The sequence below is a fragment of the Falco punctatus genome (assembly GCF_963210335.1).
Source record: "Falco punctatus genome assembly, chromosome: 2".
NCBI lineage: Eukaryota > Metazoa > Chordata > Aves > Falconiformes > Falconidae > Falco > Falco punctatus.
The window spans coordinates 31,590,488-31,612,863 of NC_137581.1; the positions used below are offsets into that span (position 1 = coordinate 31,590,488).

The 22,376-nt window shown below is 42.2% G+C and overlaps 1 long non-coding RNA gene across 6 annotated transcripts; it reads right to left on the reverse strand.

The window, feature by feature from the left end:
- Positions 1–5,776: 5,776 nt before the first annotated feature.
- LOC308059035 lies at positions 5,777–22,313 on the reverse strand. 6 transcript variants are annotated; one of them, XR_013926090.1, is made up of 7 exons: positions 22,125–22,313; positions 19,985–20,354; positions 19,543–19,732; positions 18,525–18,734; positions 9,401–18,132; positions 9,152–9,277; positions 5,777–8,043 (listed from the first exon to the last, which is right to left on the reverse strand). It is a non-coding gene; the product is annotated as an uncharacterized lncRNA (long non-coding RNA). The 6 variants fall into 6 exon arrangements; XR_013926088.1 differs by lacking the exon at positions 9,152–9,277 and having other exon boundaries at positions 9,499–18,132; XR_013926089.1 differs by lacking the exon at positions 9,152–9,277.
- Positions 22,314–22,376: the final 63 nt, after the last annotated feature.

Below are 22,376 nucleotides of genomic sequence, written 5' to 3' on the forward strand. Positions count from 1 at the left end.
CAGGATTAGGGATTCGAGATCAAAGGCTGAGCAGGTCAGAGAGGAACAGCCACCCACTGAACCACACATAAGTGTTGCATTTCTTGGGAGCGGAGCAGCAGCAGTCAGGCCTGAGGTCCTCTTGGGCCTGGTGACAGTCTGGGAACTGGCTTCAGATAACAGCCAGCTCTTCCAAACTGCCTCTAGCACAGCTTTGATTCTCACCTGGACCTGTGACCTGGTGAGTCAGTGCGTGGCTTTTCTTTGAGTCAGGACTGATCAACTGCCTTACAGAAGCAAGTACAGGAGCTGACATGGTCATCTTTCAGCTAAGCTCTAGAATAAGGACTTCAGTCACAGGAACAGATATTTCATAGCATCTTCCTAAGTGTCCTGGTATTGTCCAGTTTCTGCATACTGCACCTCTGGCAGTTTTATTTTCTCTGCGTGAATTCCTAAATTAAGTTTCTCATAGAACGTATGCTGTGGTTTTATATTTTTACGGTAATATCTCTTAAGACAGAAGACTACCTCAGTTTCACAGTAAAAGCAAAAAAAACTTTACAAAAATAGGTAAAATCTCCCCAGAGCCACTAATTCTGAAGTTAACCACTGAGAAATATATGTATGAAGTCTGCACAAATATGCTATATATAATAGATATATAGCACTATACATAGCGTGCAGTAATATTATAAGTAGGACACTAATTTGATATGCATCTAGGAAATGTAAAATTAAATTAGCAATATGTCATCAAAGAGATTTGAAGAGATTTGACTTAAGAATTAAATTTTAGTCTAGCCTTTTTGTTAGACTTCAGTTATCTTTTTTTTTTCTTTAAGCAAAATGTACATGAGAGGTGGGCCTGTGCGAACATTATGAAGTTCAACAAGGCCAGGTGCGAGGTCCTGCACATGGGTTGAGGCAATCCCAAGCACAAGTACAAGCTGGGCAGAGAATGGATCGAGAGCAGCCCTGAGGAGAAGGACTTGGGGGTGTTGGTGGATGAGAAGCTCAACATGACCCGGCAAAGTGCACTTGCAGCCCAGGCAGCCAACTAGCTCCTGGGCTGCATCAACAGAAGCGTGGCCAGCAGGTTTGGGGCGGGTGATTCTCCCCCTCTGCTCCACACTCGCAAGACCCCACCTGCAGTACTGCCTTCAGCTCTGGGGACTCCAACATAAGACTAGCATAGGCCTGCTGGAGCGAGCCCAGAGTGGGGCCAAAAAGATGATCAGAGGGTTGGAGCATCTCCCCTGTGAAGACAGGCTGAGAGAGTTGGGGTTGTTGAGCCTGGAGAAGGAGACCTTATGGCAGCCTGCCAGTGCCTGAAGGGGGCCTACAGGAAAGCTGGGGAGGGGCTTTTTGCAATGGCATGTAGCGATAGGATGAGGGGGAACAGCTTTAAACTGAAAGAAGGTGGATTGAGATCAGGCATTAGGAAGAAATCCTTTCCTGTGAGGGTGGTGAGGCACTGGCACAGGTTGCCCAGAGAAGCTGTGGATGCCCCATCCCTGGCAGTGCTGAAGGCCAGGCTGGATGGGGCTTTGAGCAACCTGGTGTAGTGGAAGGTGTCCCTGCCCATGGCAGGGGGTTGGAACTGGATGATATTTAAGGTCACTTCAAACCCAAACCATTCTATGATTCTATAATACATAGTAATTAGATAAGGAAGCATTTCTTTTGTTGTCACTGCAATTTCCCAGCTTTACCAAAACTTTCTGCTCTCAGGTACTATTGTCAGTCATATTTTATATACCTACATAGGTTATTTTGTAAAACTTATTTGACAAGGAGGGTTTCTTGGGGGGAAAAAAGGAAAAGCTAATAAAAAATCCAAAGCTAATTCAACCCACCCATGCCTCGTATTTGATTTCTGTAATAAAACATCAGTACCTCAGTTATGACCTTTGCTCTGACTCTATGTATGATTCAGAGCCTACCCATAACAGCCCAGTTCATGTGTAAACAACTGTTAAAAGTTAATGTTGCAAAAAGTATGGAAGGATTAGATGCACAGTAAGTGTGCTCTTAACTTTAAGCAGCAGTGCAATTGCCCAGCATTATGCAAAGTGTAAATCAGCATAGAGCAGGTAAGAATTATTTTTGTTTTCACCAACACTTGAAGCTCTAAATTGTGTTGAGTGCAGCTAATTATAGTATAGTTCTTTCAACAGGGAACAACATATCGGTGCACAGGAGTGTCTCTATCAATTATCAACTCTTGATAGAGGTTTCAAAATTTTGCTTGTAAAACGTTCACTAATTTCTAGTAGAAGAATATTAAAACTGTAAGAAGGTACCTCTTTTATCTCAGTGTGGAATTCTTATAGCACCTTGCTGTTGGTAGCCTTCACAGGACATCTTATGCCTGGGAGGAGAGACTGCCATCAGCAAACCAGGAATTCTTCACCATCCCTGAAGAGAAACAGTATGCCTTAGTGAAAAGAGATCCAAAACTAGGGTTTCCCCAAGTTTCATGGGACTGTGCAGGGGGAAGGAGATACATTTTGTGAGTGAGGAAAATGTAATACCAAGCTAACTTTGGCTTTGTCCATCAAGCTGGGAAGGTGCATAAAGAATTTTCCCAGTGTGAAGTCAGGAATATTGCTAGAATAACTGCTGGAATTGCAGGTTTTCACTGAGCATTTGTACAGTGTCAGTGCCTGGGTGTTGGTGGAGGGGCTGCAGGGCAGCCTCTGTGAGCTGCAGGTAACCACACTGGAGCAGATAACCACCCTGCAGCCCATGGAGGACCTCATGCCAGAGTAGATATTCATGCTGCAGCTCGTGGAAGACTCTGTGCTGGAGCAGGTTCACCCTGAAGGACTGCAGCCCCTGGGAAGGACCCATGCTGTAGAAGGGGGAAAGTGTGAGGAGGAAGGCGCAGCAGAAACGAGCTGCTACGGGCTGAGTGTAACCCCCATTCCCCGCTTCCCCTGCACCACTTCGGGAAGCAGGTGGTAGAGGAGTTGGGAATGAAGCAGTGGAGTTGAGCCTGGGAAGGACAGAGGGCAGGGAAGGTGGTTTAGTTTTTTGTTTGGTTTCTTACCGTCTTATTCCATTTTTAATTGACAATAAATTAAATTTAAATTCCCCAAGTTGTGTCTGTTTTGCCCATAATGGTAATTGGCAAGCAATTTCCCTGTCTTTATCCTGACCCATGAGATTTTTCACACAATTTTCTCTCCTTGTCCCGTTCAGGAGAGGGAATGAATGAGTGACTGGGTGAGTGTTTGGTCCTTAACCAAGATCAAACCACCACAGTGTTGCAGAGCTGGACTTGGGGAACTTGACATGTGGCCAACAGAAAGTCTGCTGGAAACAGTGTCTCCTCTCAAAAGCATGCAAGCTGATTATCAATTTACATCTGCTCAGAAGCAATTCATCCCTGTAGGTGATGACTAAGGTAATCATGCAAATACTTGCAAGTACAGATGAACCCATCAAGGAACTACATGGAAATAGTCAGCTTTACCATTCAATCCAAGTTGAGCACTCAATTCCCAGCTTACCTCAAAGGCAGAAATTCTTGTTCAGTTCACCCTTTATTCAATACAATTATTTTGCTTTTCTGTCAAATGCAGCGTACTACTTAAGCCTCCACTTCAGTGGAAGGGCAATTTAATTAATTCACAGAGTTATTATTTTAATTGGGTTTGAGTGAATCAACTTTTGAGTGAAAGTCAAGTGACGGGGGTTATTGGCTTGGCTTCATAGATGTTATTCTTGCTTGCATTTCAGCTAGCCCCAGAAACAAGGTTACTTCTCTCTGAGGATCTCAGTCTGAGACAGTGGCATCCACTGCAGTTTTATTATTTCAGTAACATAAAAATGCAAGAAAATTTAACGTTAAAATCAAACTTTCCCCTTCTTACCACATTTTAACATGATGGAAATGCTAATTAAGCTGACACCAACTTGGTCATCAGGCCATATCTTCAATTGCCAAGAAAAAAAAAGAACAATGAAAGGGGAAAAAATTCACATTTTGGTCAGGAAATATTCTTGTCAGCTTCATCATGCAGCTGTGGTACTTGACCCACCTGAGCACAGGCTGGTACATGAGACAGAAGTGATGTCCACAGAAGTGATGTCTGTCTCCTTTGCTGTGCTAGGTAAAGCAAATTCAGTAAAACAGTGAAGAACAACCAGACCAGTATACACTAAATTAGCAGGAAGCTCTGTATTCTGACAGGACTAGCTAGCTGAAGTAATGCTATAAATGCAGGACTGAAACAAATAAAGAACTCTCAATAACAACCTTTAACATAAAACCACTGTATCTTCAGGTGGAATCAGTTCTCTATCAGCAAGATATGCCAAAGGAAGGATTTTTTCTTTATCTTCTGTAGTTGCAGTGAATTCCTGAGTCATTAGGAGGTGCATAACTATCACGATCTGAGTTCTAGCCAGTAGGAGCTCCTAGATGGTTCCCTAATGCAAAAATTGCTTCCATTTCCTCTCCCCTTTCCTTCCTGATGCACGGGCAGATGGGAGTGGGCAGTGTGTGTTATTAGTGTTTGTGTTGATGCACCACGTATAAGCCTCAGCTGAGTCTGGCACTGAGCGTGGAGTCCCCTGATGGCACCAAGGATGGTATAAAAGTAGAACAGGACAAAGTTCTTGCCTCCAGAAATTTCTAATTCCAATGAGGCAGGAAATACTGTTAACAGGAAAAAGAACACAAGGAGGTGAAATGATGTGGCCCAGGCTACCCACTGCGAGAGCTGGGAGCTGCCATCAGCTCTCACATGCCTGAGACCCTGCCTTTGACACTATGCTTCTCTTAAAACCATGCAAGTTGGTTTTGCACCTGATTCTACATGATCAGTGGTAAACAGCATCAGAGAAAGTTCCTCAGAAGTGGGACATTCAGCACTACCAAAGAGACTATGTATCTGAAGTCATCCAAAAAAAACCAAAAAAACAACCAAAAAACCCACGTCCCTCTAACAGGAATATATACAAAATTGGAATTCAAGTAAGGCAATGAATTCACATTCCATGGCTGCACTTGTAAACACCAAGGTAAGATGTTGACATTTAATTTTCTCACATTTATATTCCTAAGAGGAATTATACATTCAGTTTACACAGATTTATTGCCTTAATTGCTTAGCAGCATTAGGTGTAACATTAAGAAGGTCAAAAAAAATGTTTTTAATACCTATTGTGAGGTCCTGAGCCCCTGTGAATTACAATTCTAAAGCCTTCCGTCTAAAACAAAAAGCAGTCTAGATGTGAATGTGCACAAATTAAATGCCTTCAGAGGTGGGAGAAAAAAAGGAAAAATAAGTAAATGCTGTTTTAAGCCACATACACAAAAGTACATTTATGGAGGCAAATACTGTCTTCTCTGGTGAGTGGAAATATGTGTCTGCTGTTGCATCTAAGTCCTCAGCTCTGATTTTCTCATTGCCAGTTCCTGAGCAAAGACCCTGGAGGGAAGGGAGCAGCTCGTGGTCCTGTATGTACAGTAGTCTGATGAGGTCATCCACTCCCAAGCACTGGGACTCAAATGGTGTTTTCCATCCACGCTTTGCAGTAATGGGAAAATTGGGGTGTTTATTAAACAAAACCTTTCTGTGTAAAGCTTTGCTGTCTTTCAAAGACTTTCAGATTCTGAGGAAAAACTTTTCCTTTTCTTAATCTAATATATATTTCTTTTTTTCCACCAAAATGTCAACATTTTTCTAACAAATTTTTTCTTTTCCAAACAGCTCTAGAAGATACCTTATGTCAATTACTGATTATGTAACTGATTATCTTTTGAGGTGATATGATCTTGCGTAATTCAGGTTAGTTCTGTTGAAGTCTGGAGTTACAGCCAGGCAGCGAATTTTCCAAGATGCTGTTAAGTCTGCACCACTGCACCACACCGTCCTCTGTCCCTGCCAGCCAGTGAACCTGCAATGATTGATGCATCGAGACCTATACATCTCCTTTCCCATTCAGATCAGGGCTGCATGCTCCACTGGCAATGCCATTATATGCTGGATGAGGGTATGGCCAGCAGTGTATTCCTTTTTCAGTCCTAAATTCCTTTCTGTGTTTCCTACATGCAAAGCTCTAAACAGCTTATGAGCTGCGCACTGTGGCTACATAGGAAATTGTTTCAAACAATTTCCCACTCTGTGATGATGATACATACTGTAACTTCAGTGAATGACTCCTACTGCTAATTTAGCTTAATATGAACGTGCAACATCACAAAATCATTTGGCAACAGCAGTGGTAAATGCCAACCAGAGCTGTTGCCATGAGATGAATATTAGTTTAATCTTCTAAACCAGAGGGTGATATTTTAGTTGGAAATGCTACAAACTGTGAAGAACTTAATCTGAAAATAAGGATAAGGAGTTGTATACAATACAGCTGATTTAGGCATGTACTTTACCAAACCAGTACAACATTACACTGACTGTACCGTAGTTCTTATATATCATATCTTAATACTGATTGGTACATTTATTTTTAATTCAGCATTTCATCTGATTTTGATGGAAGAAGAAATGTCAGAAATCGGTATTCTTTCTGCTTCCTCAGACCAATATTGTTCTGAACAAGTTTCACTGTGGCAGTACAAGTAAAAAATACAGCAGGATTTAGGGTTTTGTTGCTATCTTCTAGACTGTCACAGTCAGAGTTGGATGCTAGAAATGAGAAAAAACCTCTCCAGACATTGAGTCGATTTCAATGCAAAACATTTCCTGTCATCTGTGTATTTTCTAAGATCCTCATTCACAAAATTCCCTGTGGTGGATTTCTCCAGAAAGGGAAGGAGGTAAGATGGAGAAAGAAAAATTATCTCTTGGCTTCAACCTGTTTCTGTTCAACTTTTCCTTCCTTGGACTTTGCTGTTCTCATTTCTTCTGTGTAGAATTCCCCAAATACTTGCTGTCTATCATCCCTTCTTGTATACCTCCCCTAATAACCAATTAAATTGAGTCTTCCCTGTAGAGTTAAGCCCCTACGCTTACTTGTTGCTTTTTTGGAGCCCTGATATGTTTTCATTGTACAGTAACAACAAAGTAGTACATGTTTGCACAAGGACAACCCATCTTCACTCTACACTGCTTCACCAGGTAGGAATGGAAACTAATCACAGAATTCCCAACTATTTCAACCAAACCAGGGTGAAAAAACACTATAAATCCTCAAACCTATATATGATTCCTACCCTGCTTTCACTATCAGTAAGAAGAGGCTTAGGAAGACCAGCCTGCACACAGATGAAAATTGAAAAAAAAAATTCCTAGGCCCTTCATTCCCAATCGCTCTATGCTGGATTTTCTTAGTCAAAAATGCCTCACTGCACTTTTGCATCAAATACCCAGCAAGGATAAGCTAGTCAGCACCTCTCCTCTCCCAGTAAGTCCTCAGATTGCATCCACACAAGCTGTCTTCTCTCAGGGCATGTTCGGGGCTTTATCACTGCTGGCTCACAGTGTCTCATGTCCTCCTCAATGCTTCCTCAACAGCAGCAACTGCCATCGCTACATGGCTTGCAGGGTGGGCCACTGCTTGGTTAATATCACTACGGGGAGAGGATGGAGTGGTACTTCTCTTTCCAACAATACTGCAGCCAAAACAGGTCACAGATGAAGGTCTTGCCTCTGCCTAGCCTGACTTCTGTCTGCTGATCTGCCGTCCTTCAGATCAGGCTATGCTAGAATGAAGGGACTGGGAATTTTAAATCCTTAACCAGACTTTAACTAAAGTTAAAGTGATTACCTCCCAAATACAACTTTAGGAAGTAAAATGTTCTCTGTTACTACCAGAGCTCTGTAGCTTGACCAGCTGCTGCAGACATAAGATGTGCTCCTCCTCTTAAGTGAGAAAAAGAGATTTTTTTTCAAACTAAAAGAGGCTTTTTAAAATTTTATTTAAGACAAAGCCTAAACGATTAAGCTGTTCCAGTGTGGCTTGTAAAATACAGTACCAGATCCAACATAATATTTTGTAAAGAAATCTAGGAAGCAGAGATGTAGGACTCCTCACAATTTCAGGCCAGTTTTCAGAAGCAATTTCTTAAGACCCTTCTGTGGCAGGGAGTACCTGCAGGTAGAAGAGCAGAGAATGGTGAGTGAATAAATGGAGGAGTCAAAAGTTAGGGTGGCCAAATGCACAGAATTCTGCAAGAGAAACATCTTGAGTAACATAAAACATACTGATAGGACTGCGATCAGCAGGTGCATCAAATACAGATAAGAATATGTCACTGACCAGATGCTACTTGGGCAAAATCTGCCCTGTAAGTCTGCCTAAGTACAGGTTCATTTTTCTTCCCATAAGGCAAGAACAATTCAACATTTCTTGAGGTGCTGGGGTTTAAACAAGCTGTCAGAATTACATTCAGGAGCAGTCCTGCTTTGTTTTGCTCATTTATTTGTATGCAAGGATAGGATAAGCACCTACAAATATTTCCCTGCCCAGAACAGGAATGAGGATGTTTGCTGGTTCACAGCAATCGCTCACAGATCCTCAGCTTTGCTGAATTGCTTCACATGAAAGCTCCTGTGCTTAAGCAGGTATGCAGTTAACCCATATGAAAACGCCCATCCATATAGCATGGAACCTCCAGATGGACTGTGGACACAAAGCATCTTGAAAAATGAGGTTGCTTGCACCATATGAGACCCTGCCCAAGCACACACAGCTGGAACAAGGGATGGTGACACCACTACAACTAATGAATGCAGGCCAGTAAGTAAACCTACCTCAAACTTGCTTAGTGTTTGGAAAATTCTATCATTATGCTTTGGTAAATTATATTCACTTTTTGTCCTGGATGCTTATGGGTGTGGCAGTGCCAAAGACTTAAAAGGAAGTATCAGGCTTGCTTAACACTTAAAATACTTGTTTGCTGGAGACTATTTCCAGCATGACAATCTGGATGGAACATTTAAAGAAATAAGCAGATATGTGGCTAAAATTCTATGAATAAGAGGAAAGCTGAAGAAATGTGTAAAAAAAAATGCTCAGAAACAAAGCAAAACAATCATTATTTTTACATGCTAATCTGTTCCTGTGGGTTGATGCTTCTCTGGCTGTCATCCCCTGGCAAATTACTGTGACCATTAAACATCATGTAGCAAAATCCAAACCCAACTGATATACAAGGCTTCCTTATGCTAATTGCAACAGTGAATATTTCTCAGAATACCTGTCATTCTGGAGGAACAGGCAGAATCCATGAAGATGAGGTTGTTTTCACAACTTTACCCAAATATTGTAGCTCCAGCCACATTAGATGCACACCACTAGGCATCTCCTCTGGAGGGATGTTTCTCTAATAGCAGAATATTCCCCTTCTAGTGTTATAAACTAAAAGAGGACCCTTGACTAGAGGTTCTCCTTAGAGTTTGGGGTCCTCTTGCTCCCCTGAGGGGAGTATTATCATTGCAGCTCTTACCTCTGCCAATCTTCTTTGTTACAGTGCCCTGCTATGTCAAGCATATGGTGGTGGAAGACTTTTCCATCTTAATACCTATTCATTCTGCTTCATCTTACCATGCTACAACATCCTATATCAAGATGTACTCTCAGTACAGAAGGTTTTCCCAGAGTAATAGCTCTTTTTGGAGGTTACAAATCCAACTTCCCCATGTTCTCTGCTGCACCATGAAGTCTGTTTTTCTCACCCTACACATCCAAGCAGGCGATAAATTTAGTTGACAGCGGTACTGCATCACTTCCCGCTCCCCCACTATCCCTCTGTCCCATGAGTTGCCACTGCCATATCTCTTCCTCCTGTCACCTCCTGCCTGCTTGGTTTCCCCAGTTCAACCTCCCAATGCGGTCCTTGCTATACACTGCAGCTACCCTGCTCAAAAGTATCTTTTTTCCTAGTGGTGCTCACCAGTCCTCCAAAGCATTTGCCTTGCTTTATCCCCTTTGCCTGTCACCAACCTCCTCCTATGCATGAGTTTTCCCAAGCTTTTCAGCACTGACAGGGTTAATGATGGAATGAAACAGCTGTGAAATGGGAAGCCCAAAAGCTCCTAATTCACTTCCTCTTTTTTACCTTTCCCCCACCCCTCCTTTTTTTAAGGGAAAAAGCTGCAAACACAATTTCAAGGACTGAATGTGGCTGAAATTGCACTGGAGGGGACAATCTGTTCCAGCCCAGAAGATGGTGGGAAGAGAATCCAAGGAAAAGCAAATTGTCTGTCTTCAGTTGTAAAATCGATGAACAATAGGATTAATTATCTTCCACTTTGGATGCAAGGATTTGCCAAACTTTTCCTTACTGCTGTATTACCATCAAAGCTGAAATGTTAAGACATACGCACAGTGAGAAATCGTAAAAGCAGAGCAGCAAAAAGGATGCGGGGGCTGCAGAAAGAAAGATTTAAAAGACTAAATATGCAAAGAACTGGGCTTAAACACATCTGCAAAAGAAAAGGGACACAGTGATTTTCTTATCAATATTTGAAGGGTCTGAACACCAAGGGGAGTTACGTCCTTCAGCAGAAAGGATGCAATTAGGAACGGTGGATGAAATCACAAGGTGAATTTAAACTGCCCATTGTGGAGAGGTAAAAACAAAAAGTCTTTACATAGGAAGATATTCTAGGAAGTGGGTGTCCCACTGCCTGTGGAGAACTAGGCTGGCTCAACAGAAGCACGCTGTTTGCAACAGTCCTCCACTGCCAGGGACATGTAATAGATGACCTAAGGGGCTTTCTCATCTGTTGACTCCATGTTCTGGATTAAATGACCACAAACTCCAGACTTGTATGTGTTTATTAGCACAGTTTAAGACTGCTTCTTTGCGCTCTGTCCCACAGGCTGGCATGGCTTTGCTTTCCTCTGTTGCCAGCACAACCATCTCTTCAATTATTAATGAAGGAGTGGTTTTTTTGAAGCTTTTCTTATCCCAGTATGTTAAATCTGTCTTGGAGTTGTACTACTGTGTAATTAGTTTAATGCATTTGAGTTGGAGGCACAAATAAGGTGGATGCTGTAGTAGCAGTGTAATGATGGGATTTCTCTCCAGCTGATGATACACCCAGGAGCGTTTCCAGTTTTCAAATTTTGAATCTAATGGCTCATTCCTGTTCTTTGCCAGGGAGCATGTGTGAGAGAGAAACACAGGGTGCAACCACTGAGCTGCTTATCTTGTAGAAGTCAGTTGCTCACAGTATATGTGAAATCAGACCAGAAGCTTGAAGGGGGAGCACAGAAAGCAGGCTTCAGGTGGCAATTTGTTAGTTGGTTTGGATGTTGCACGACTAACTGCTCTCATTTGCCAGCACACATGGATGACAGGGACATTAAGGGAACTTGGAACAACATATTTAAACATCCAAAGAGCAGCAGCAGCAGGATGGGGAAATGGGGAGCCCCATCCCTGACAGCTGCAGGCAGGAGGGAGGCACCGTTCTCCAGCTTCATTTGCAATTCTCTGGAGCTCAGGGCCTTCTGGGATGGCCTTCCTGAAGCACCAGGCTGATTCCTAGTTTTTATGGCTCTCTGTGATAATTAATTTTCCATAGTCTGGACAATGATGTGGGTGGCACTGATTTGTTTGTTGGGGAACCACCTACTAGTCTCAGTAAGTATTGTGTCCCCGTGCCAGAAAACACGTTGCAGTGTAGCCCATAACATAGACCTGGATCACTTCCTTTTAGTACTTAGAGTCACTGAGATAGTTCATGCATTTTGATGCAGGAACTCCTGCCCCATATTCTCCAGCTTACTTTTTGTGGAAGCTTGACTCTCCATTAACTTCATGTTAGTGGGAACATTATTGATTTCAGAGAATTCACTGTTAGGAAAAATAACTTGCTTTTACAATGGCTTCCTTTATTTGTCTTGGATGATGCTATTTTCTTTGTTCACCTACCATCAGCGCAGAATAATTCAAGCTGGATGCACTAGTTCAGCGGCCTGATATTTAAGCACATATTTACAGGAAAAAGGCATTAACTGAGCAGCCCTTGACTCAGGGCTCAGATTCTGCCAGGCTGGCAGGACCCAGGAGTTTCAGCCATTAGAAAAAAATACAAGCAAAACTCATCTGTTAGGCATTTGGGTGGGTGCCTGATTTACTTTCAGAGGCAAATTTCTGGCTTGAATCTTGCATTTTAATGCCACACGTTACATTAAACACTACACACAGAGCATCAAAGAAGCAATTCAGTGCAATGCTTGAAGCTCTCTTGTGTAATGTATTGATTCCATCTAGCATGTGCCAGGTATGTCTTGTAGCCTTGACATTTTCCAGCACCACGGAACATTTTGATTTCTGTTCCCCTCCTGATGTGTTTCTTGGGGATGAGGTATAAGGCACAAATGGCAGAAGTTACCTCTTTATAGCAGAAGTGTCTCTCCAAAGTCAACATGCTATAGGTATTTCTGTCCTTTTCGCTTCCAAACCGCCCTACACACAACTCTGGACTTCAATAAACAATAAGATGCTGATACATGAGTTGTGTTCATAATAACTCTTCCTACAAAGCAACCAGGAAAGGTGATGCATTTTTTCTCCTGCCTTTTCTCCTGTGGATTGTACAGTCCAAAAGCTCCCTATAAATAAAACCAGACACATATAAACATGCAGCCTCTAACCTCTGCCAAGCAGTCCATGGTGGGACTCCCATTAGCACCAGGGGTGTACCTCTGCAAACAAAGATCATGAACCTCTGTTCTGAATTTGCTCCCCATTATAACCTGTGCAATTCATTATGACTTCTTGCCTACACATAATTTCTGCTGAAAGTTCACCTGCCCATTCCAAGCCTTCCTTTACAAAGGCAGGCTTTCCATTGTTTTCTCTCAGACCATCACTGGATTTCCAGTGTTCATGTATTAAAGGTCATTCTCAGACAGGAAAGCATACTGGCACAGCACCTTGGGAAACGAGAGTAACGAGATCCCTATGGTCCAGATTCTGGCTCACTGCAGAACCTGGCACAGATAAGCTGTTTTCTCTCACATGTGGAAACACACTGGAGTGAAAACAGGAGATTTTCCATTTATATTGATTTACCAGTGGTTTGAAAGATACTGTACTCCACTGCCAAGCTCTCCTTTTCTTAGTCCGAACAGGGACAGGGCTCTAAGTTACTTGGAGAAGTTCTTCTTTCTATGGCATGCCTGACAAACACATGGATAAAGTAGTCTAAGAAATACTGAAGAATAAAAAGGAAATTAAAATAAGGACTTGACAGTTAGCCAAGAAAGGATTAAAAGTTTAAAGAGAGCCCTCCAGGACCCCAAAGACTTTTTTGGAAAGAGATATCATGTTGGGGTTTTCTACTTTTTGAGGTTTTGCATTTGAAGTAACAAATTTGAAACCATGGATGTGGAAAAGGTTTATTCCTGGGCTTACAAAGGAATCTAGCTGGCCACAGGATATGGAAGGGAGTTTTTGTCAAAGATTCACCTGAGTTTGCATACCTGATACCTGACTCTTATGAATCTGCATACCATAACTGACAGGTAGATCTTCCTTTCCTCCCCTTTCTGCCCTTCACCTGTCACACATCAAATCCTTCTCCATCCTCACTTTCTATTCTTCAGGTCCTGTTACTTTGCAGCAGCATCTGCTCCTGGTATTTCTCCTTATCACCCTGATCTACTTTCACACCTGCATTAAAAGTGCCTTCCTTTTTGCCTGCCTCTGCTTACCATGTAAGAACTGTGCTACAGGTCCCAATTAATCACTGGAGCACTGGGGCTATTGCCGCCCTGTATCTGCCAGGACATCCCAGGAAACGCTGTCAGCCTAAAGGGCTCTCTTAGGTGCCTTCCATCCACCTCAAGAATGCTCATGCATCCTCTCTGCCCTTGCTGCAGTAGCACCAGCAATCTTCATGAAGTCTTTCCTTGACGGTATCTCACGAAGACACACACGGGATAGCTGCCAAGGCTACAGCCATGTTCATGAAAGATAGGAATGCTGTGGGAAATACTGTCTGCCCTAGTCCTAGACCTATGCGTAGACACATACATCTTCTCTGCAGTGGATCATGCCAGCATGTCTCTCAGGACTTTTGCACAGATGACCAGAGCAGACCAGCAGCTAACTGGGATTTATTGGTGTGCAAGAAGGTGATCTATATATGAGTTCAGTGACTCTGCACATACCACAGAAAGCTACAGTGCCCTATATTGTATTAATAAACATGATAAAAACTTATGGTTGGAAGAAAGGCAATCACTTTTACCGTTTAACACTTCAATACTTTTAATGGTAATGACTGCTCCCTCATTCCTGCCTCTCATCAACAGCTTTCAAGGAAGCATCATTAAGAAGGCATATTCCAGTACAAGAGAGGCATCAGGTTCCATTCATTTAAAAGAGATATTTCAATAAAGCTAATTTAACATTCAGATCAGAGGTGCCCTCAGGGATTCCTGTGTCTACCCTACACAGCTCTGATGCTCAGCTGTAGCCCATGTTTTTATGATACCAGTGTGTAAGATAGGGAGATGCCCAGTGAGTGTGGATTTTCCTAAAAAAGACTGTAAGTCAGTCTTTTATTGGACTCCACAATACAGTGGTGTTCAGCCATATGTTAGAGTGTGGGAGGGTATAAACTGCACTACATAAAGCCAGCAGGTTCTCCACTTGTATTTCAACTTATAGTACTTGCACCCCTAGTAGAAACTGATAGAAAATTTAATATTAGATCCTCGACAGACTCAAAAATGAGTAGGAAGAAAATGAAAGTCAAAATGTTTACAGAGATATCAAACCCCACTGGAAAAATATTTTAGCTTTTGGTTGTATTCCATTTGTTTCCTTAAGTGATTCAGTGCTTTAAATAAATAGTTTTGATTGCCTTAAGTGTTCTAAAGAAAAACATTCAGATTCCAGTGGTATTCAGGAAAAAGAGCACAGATAAATCAGTCTATTAAACTAGGTAAATAATAACAGCTTCTTTTACAAATCAAGTTGTAAGTTTTTGTGATCTCCCCAAGGCCTTCAGAGCAGAATTTTACAGGCTCTGTAGAGAGTACCTGTTCACAAACTGCATCTAAAAAAGAAGGTGGGAATTAGTTGTACCACTAAGCCAAAAAGATGCTGCATTTCCTCTGGAACACTTAAAATTATAGTAAAATTATTCTGCAGAAAATACAGCATTGCAAACTTTGGAAGTAACAGCAAAGTCTTGGCACAGTCAGTTGAGCTGAGTCAACTAGATCAGCCAGTGCTGCATCTAGATGTAAAGAAATATTTACATACCTGGAGGTAACATGATTCTTTTAATGTATTTTGCAGATCTGACTCAGCTCTCACTGTTTCAAGAATCAGATGCTATGAAGATACAATTTGTAGCCTGATCTGTGAATCACCACCTTACATGAAATGATTAAAAAGTGGGATCCAGCACAGCAGTCCAATGAATGAGTGCCCCTAAATTCACTGCCATGGAATCAATGGAAGCTTTTCTCTCAATGGAGACACTCAATTACCTTTCCATTAAGGCAAATGTTTTTCTGTGCACCTACAGTTAAGATCTATCTTAAACAAGCAGACTGGATCCCAGCCTACGATGCTAGCATTGTTGACAAGCCACAGTTACAATACTTAAGGATTCAATCAGCCAGCCTGTCTGTTGCAAGTTTGCACCTTCTTGCAAGTTCACATTGCTGAACCAACCTTGATTTAATGCTGGACTATATTTTCATAGACAATAGCTTTGCCTGATTTCACAGAAAAGTAGACCTACTGGGGACTGCCCCTTACAGAACTCTTGCATGTATCCATTAAAGCTGTTCTAATCAGTTAAATACAATTAAACAAAACCTGATAACAAAAATATTAGTTTTGCCAAGGAGGAATAACTGCATGTTTCTAGAACTACAGCACACATTCGATAACAGACATTCATGCTGATGCAAATTCATGCACTGTGTAATGTTTTCCACTTTGATGGTCATAAATTACATACTGTAACTTAACAAGTTGGAAAATGTGCTATCCCAGGAATAAGAGAGGGAAAACATAACAGAAATCATCTGCCAGTTTAATAGAGAGCTGTAACAAATAGCAGCTATATTTATTTTTTTAAGATCATCACTTCAGGGCTGCAGCTGTTTTGTTCTGCCATCTTTAAAGAGCAATAAAGGTATGCATAGAAAATACATTTGTAATGTTAACTCCTGCTGGTCTGGCAGGTCCTCACCTATTTCACAGGTCTCTGGTAGTGTCTTCCATATGCTGTTGAACCCATGAGCTTCTGGGGAGATGGGAAATACAAACATATTTGGGCAACTCCCTGCCACCCCATAATGCTGCTAAACCAGCAGAGGTGACTCCACCTTTTTGGATTCAATATTGATATTTTTTTTCTTTTAAACGCTTCTCCATCCATCAATGTCCAAGTAGAAATGTAGCAAGTTCCTCATGGATTCAGCTTACTCTTGCTTTTCTGCTTATGTGCTGCTAGAGAAACAAGAAAGAAAAGAAAAGGAAAAAAAAATAAAAGCCCAGAGAAATACAGACAAATCTGTGTATGGAGCACAATAAATTGAAACAGCTTTTGTTTTCTTTTTGTAGTACTGTACTGACCTTGAGAGGGAAAAAAAGTCTAATTTAAATATTGTAGGATCTAAAATTATGAGTAGACATCAGCAGTGAATACAGGGAAAAAAACAACTTTATCACCTTTTACAAAGCGATGGAATTTATTGGAAGAAGGGAAAGGAATGAAGGATGAAGTGCACCCACCTTCTATAGTGTGTATTGCCTGACTAAAAGGCTAAAACAGCTTTTAACAGACATATAAGACTCCCCATAGACAATGATGGCTTGGCAGAAAGTTCCCACAATGCCACCTTTGCAATATGGTGTGTGATTTTGATCACCCCATTAAAAAGATGTTGTAAGATGGGTAAGAGCTGAGGTGATACAGGCTTTGGACGATGACCAGTGTTAATTGTGGGCAGCAAGTGCATCTTCAAGCAGCAAACTGAAGTAAATCAAGTGGAAAATGCTCACTGCTGCTTGCAAGCTTTAAATTGAGGAAAAAATTAGTGGAAGAGATTCTGGTACTAATACTGGAATATAGAGCTTTATGCTATGGGATTCGCACTGATATGTGTCTGGATGAAATAAAGTTTTACCTACAGTGGAACTGGCTCATTTGTAATTCAGAGGATCAGAACACAGCATAATATTGTCTCAGCACAAGCCAACCTGCCAGCTTCCTCCTAGCGCAGCTGAAATGGAAATATCTAAAGCAAAATGTGTTTTAGTAAATCAAATGTCTGCAGAGGCCTCTGGTGATATAAAAGCTATTGTCAGGTATATAAATAGTTAATATTTACATCTGAGAGAAAGATGTAAAGAAGAACTTGTCCCTTCAGGTATCACTAAAATAAAGCATGGAATTTTAGAGATGTTTCTTTAAAAACGGCTGTAGCATTCCTCCTTAAAGCATCAAAGGCCATTCATCCATTCAGCACAAAAGGTTAATGGACACTCCCCAGCAGTTTTGACTCCTGTGGGAAATTAAGTTTCCACGGAATCAACATTTATGCAAGAAAAAAATAATTTTGCCCAAAGCATTCAGGTTTCCTTTGGGAAGAATCAAAACAAAACATTTCCTTCACTACATGGGTTTGACCCAAATTAAACGTTTCAGTTTATTTTTTAACTGAACAAGAATGTTTTATTTCAGCTCAGTTCAACTTGAAACTGCCTCTAGGCTTGCTGTTACGGTGGATATAAAACGTCCAGGAGAATAAGGGAATAAGACAATCTGCATATCAGCCAGTTAGCTGTCTCATAAGAAAACATTTTTAATTCAACAATATTAAAATGTTACATTTAGATCAACAAGACTGAAGCAAAATGTTTGGGTACTTCCAAACTGAGGTTCTTCAGAACTTTTCCTCCCATGAAAAAATTTTGATGTGGTAAAAGAAATGTTTAAATAGCAAAATTGCACATGAGAAAAAAAATATCTGACTGATTTCCAGCCAACTAATCGTTCCATCAGTTTTATGCCACAGCAATTCAATTGAGCTGCACTGGAATCACACTGGAATCATACCAGCCTAAAAGAGGTCACCAGTGCAATGTTACTGATCTTGGTGCACAGGCTTAGGAAGATAAACAATGTACCTTAAGCTGTTCCAGGTTGTCTTTCACATTTACCTCCTTCTTTGGACTGTAACTTGCAGATCCTGAAAGAATAACATGTGGTTAGAAAGGAGGACACCCTACAAATCACCAGGAATACTGCACATCTTTCCAAAACTCAGGGATGAATGAGGCAATCAGGCTTTTAAAATCACCTGGGATTGAACAGACTGTAATGAGCATTTGCATGTGGGATAGACGTGAAAGTTTACAGTTTCTGTTATTTTTATATATATATATATGATACATATTTGCTTCTTACAGATTTCTTAGTATATATTACACTGAGAAATTATAGTCAAACTGAGATATTCCAGCTTTGCTTTTAGCCTCAACTTCTAATATTCAGTTCTCATTCAAAAGCAGTCCAGACCAAATCAATACAGACAGCCAGTTTCACAGCAGAGACCCCCACAACAACACACCAGTTACTCACCACAGGTTTTCAGTCATCACGACCCGTGGCCCACAGGAGGACACAGGGTGCTGGTGCTACAACACCCAGCTTGCTCAGGATCATCACCTGTGGACAGCAAGGTTGAGGGACGCTGCTCCCGTGTGGATTTCAGAAAGATCATGCCAACCTGTTCTCACGTTACTGCAATGGCATGGGTCAAGAAGGCTGAGAGATCCAGAATGAGCTTGACTGCGGAGTGTGTGCCAAAAAAAGAACAGCACTGTTTAGTTATTTGTTCTGGTTTGCAATAACTAGCTTTTGATTCACATCCTGAGGCACCACAGTATTAACTGTTCCAACAGTCCCTGATAAATGTACACAGAGATACAAAATGGTAGCTGTCTTGACCGCAACACAAATTATTCACATTCTACTTGCCTCACTTTCAGATGTCAGAGTGAGTGATTAACCTCTGCAGTTTACACATTTACTGATCACACAAGCCACTCAAAACATAGGGCAGGGCAATGGCAAACTCAGAAACTGGGGATTTTTATACCTGAAATAATCCTGAGAACACCAAATCTGTGTTATGCAAACTAGTTTTTGTATTTCTCCTCTTTCAGATGAAATTGTTGAAAAGCAGCATTTCTAGGAAGCAGTTATGTGCACCACGCCAAGCATAAAAACCCTGCCCAAGAGGACAGATTAATGTTCTACATTTCCAAGCAGAGCTAGGAAACAGAGGAGGGGCTCTCATGAATCTGATATGTTGGTGCCTTCCAGAAATTAAAAAGCAGTATGTAGACGGTTCCCATGCCAGCTGTGTTTCTGAAGAATGCTCTATGTCTAATGCAGACTACATTATCGCCGTTTTAAGCTAAGATTTCACTTAATTTACATAGACTGGGACAGACTGCAGCTGTCTGTTTTTAGTGCAGACATGCTGCCTGGGATTTCAGGTCACAGCATGTGAGGCTCTGCTGCTGTCGGAGTGCAAGCTTCTTTGTTTAAAAACGGAAGATCATGGGACCTACAGTTTTCCAGAACTACTCACCATTAGGAGAAGCAATAGTCAAGGCTGCCTTTAGACATGACTAACCATCTAGGAGTTGTACCTCCCTGCTCTCTCAAGCAAGGTACATGCTTAGTTCTGCATAGAGGCGAAAGCACCCGTGGAAGCCCTGATACCCGCCTTTCACTGGGTTCAGCACAGGGAGGTTGGATATTTTTGCATTGCTTGACCCCTGTAACGATACCATATGGAAGGGAAACCATTTTCAGGTTCTTGTGGGGGAGATGGGATGGTTGGGTTTTGCAGTCAAAGAAATCCTGAGACAAATAATACAACGTACTTGTGCTCCGTAGCACATCCAACATACTTTGCTAGAAGACATTGTAAGATCACAAATTTGTTTCTGACATACTGGGCTATACAAAAGTGGTTTGTGACTCATCCATGTTTCATGTGCAAACCTTAAAAAAGACATTTCATCTACCTGTGCCTCAGTTTCACATATGTCAAACAGTTTTATGGGGAGACAGAGTAATGTTCAGAAGGCACTCAAACATTGTGGTGGTGGTGGTGGTGGTCCACAGCCAGACCAAAGGAAATGAACGGTGCAGTGCTTAGCTGAAGAGCTTATGGCCATACCTGCAAAGGTCTTAGATGAGGCAACATTCAGCCTGTTTGCACTTACCTTCTGCGTTTCTGATGTCCAGAGCAGAGCTGCAGTCTTAAATGAGTCATTGAAGCAGAGGAAGGATGAAGTATCTGTGAAAGTCATGCCATTCTAGTAAAAGGGAGATGAAGCTACTCTGTAAGAACGCGGAAGCTCCTTTAGGCATCTGCTTCAGGTCTACAGGGAGCTGGAGATGTGAAATCAGGATTCACAAACCTTTTACACACAGCCTATTTCTTAACTCAGGAAATTAGAAGACCAGGTCCTAAGCCTCCACTCCGTCCTTGGAGTGGGAAAAAAGACGCACAGCTCTGCTTGGTGAAACTGGGCTTTGCTGGCAGACCCACAGTTTGGGTACTCACCCGCAAAATAGTACCGCCCCACCCCCACCCCCCATGACTGTTACTTTAGAAATGTTAGAGCCCCAAGGGAACCATCTAAGAAAATAACAGGACACCTGGGTTCTTCAAAAAGGATCATATGTAGCCCTAGCCAAGGGGTCTTGTGCCCTGTTTTGCACAGTAGCCACGTTCAACAGAAGTGGAGCCCAACACCTGCAGCAGATCTGCACTTTCATGTCAAGAGCATCTTCGCAGGATGGCTGCTGAACCCTCTGGAACGTGGATGCCAAATTCACTTGGTGAACACAGTAATCCATTCGGTTATTGTATTAAAGGCAAGAGGGAAAGAGCCTCTTCTGGCTCCTGGACAAGACTGCCAGGGCTGAAACATTTCTTGCTAAATTCAGCATTATTAACCTTCTTTACCATCTTGTGTTGCCCGATAGTCTTCTGGCCTCACCTACAGGATTGGGAAATTTAAGCACTGGGATGACTCATCTCCAACTCCCATGTGGGCATCGGTAGGAGCTACTGCCTGACTGCTCTGTCCTGCTGTGATGGCTGTTGGTCTGGGCTCAGCTGGGAGCAAAACTGGTTCCACAGGAACTCTACTGTGAAAGGGGTCCTGTAACAGTGCCTCAGTGATCTGAATGGGCTTTGGTGGGTGCTCTGAGACTTTGATCAGGTTTTTGACCCCTGAAGTGATTGGCACATCAGCTGAGCTGTTGTAACTCTCCCTGTGTTTGCAGCCCCCGGGAAGTGCAGCAGAGTTAGTGGTGCTGCACATAGAGCTGCGCTATAGGAGCACACGGCAGTTGCTGTGGGTCTGCCAGGACCCACCAGTGCCTAATGACACTAGCGTGTCTCTGAGCTCTCACTGCAAACTGCCTGAGCCTGCCTGTACATGCCCTCTACATGAGGGAAGTCTGCAGTGTATTTCAGGATGGGCAGGGGAGCGGTGAATCCACTCAGCTGAAATTTTGACAACTGTGTTTCAGAAAATCTGGGAGTAGGTTTTATGTTAGGTGGCAAATTGAAGAGCTGGCTACTTCCTCATCCATGTCCTGGCAGCAGAGGTAGAAAGCAGAAATGGTGGAAGGCTGTTTTGGTTCCCCCTCTGCTGTATACTCTTTTGCTTTACTGAACTGCTCCATTTGGGACACTTGCTTGGGACAGGCTGCTGGGGTTAATTGTTACATCCACCTCCTGACAAATGAGCATGATATCAGAGTGACTTCAATTTTTTATAAATATCTATTGCCAATTTGATTATCGTGTCAGCACAGACCAGGAGTTAAAACTGAAGGGGACTGGATGTTACTCCTTCATCTTAAGGCTGGCATAATTTTCCGTCCACATGGGAAAAGCTTCACACTTACATTTTTCACTAGTATCTACCATCGGGAGCCTTAGATTTTGTCTCTGTTAAGCCTGCATCCTGTAAAACACTGTAATTGCATGCAGCTGTGTTTGCAAGCCATCCTCTGCAAGTGGAAAGCGTGCATTGAAAAAGCACCCAAGCGGAGGACCTCTGAAATATAAGCTGCACAAGCTGCTAGTTTACCAAAAAGACCCCCCCTGGTCTGCCCTCCCCTGCCCTCCTCTGCTGTTGCTACCTTGCAGTTTATGACATCCAGACAGTGGGAGGTCTGACGAACCGAACAAGGCAGTGAGCGAGAAATTCCATTCCTGTCGAAATCAGTAATTCCTCCGTGCAGGCTGCTTTTTCGTGTGCATGTGTGTGCTTTCTTTTGTGTCACTTCGAGAAGGGCTCTGATATTATTATTACTTTAAATACAGCTTGCCCTGGGGCGGGGAAACGCACAAGGAAAGAGTCGGCAAGCAGCCTATCTCTCAGAAGAAAAGAG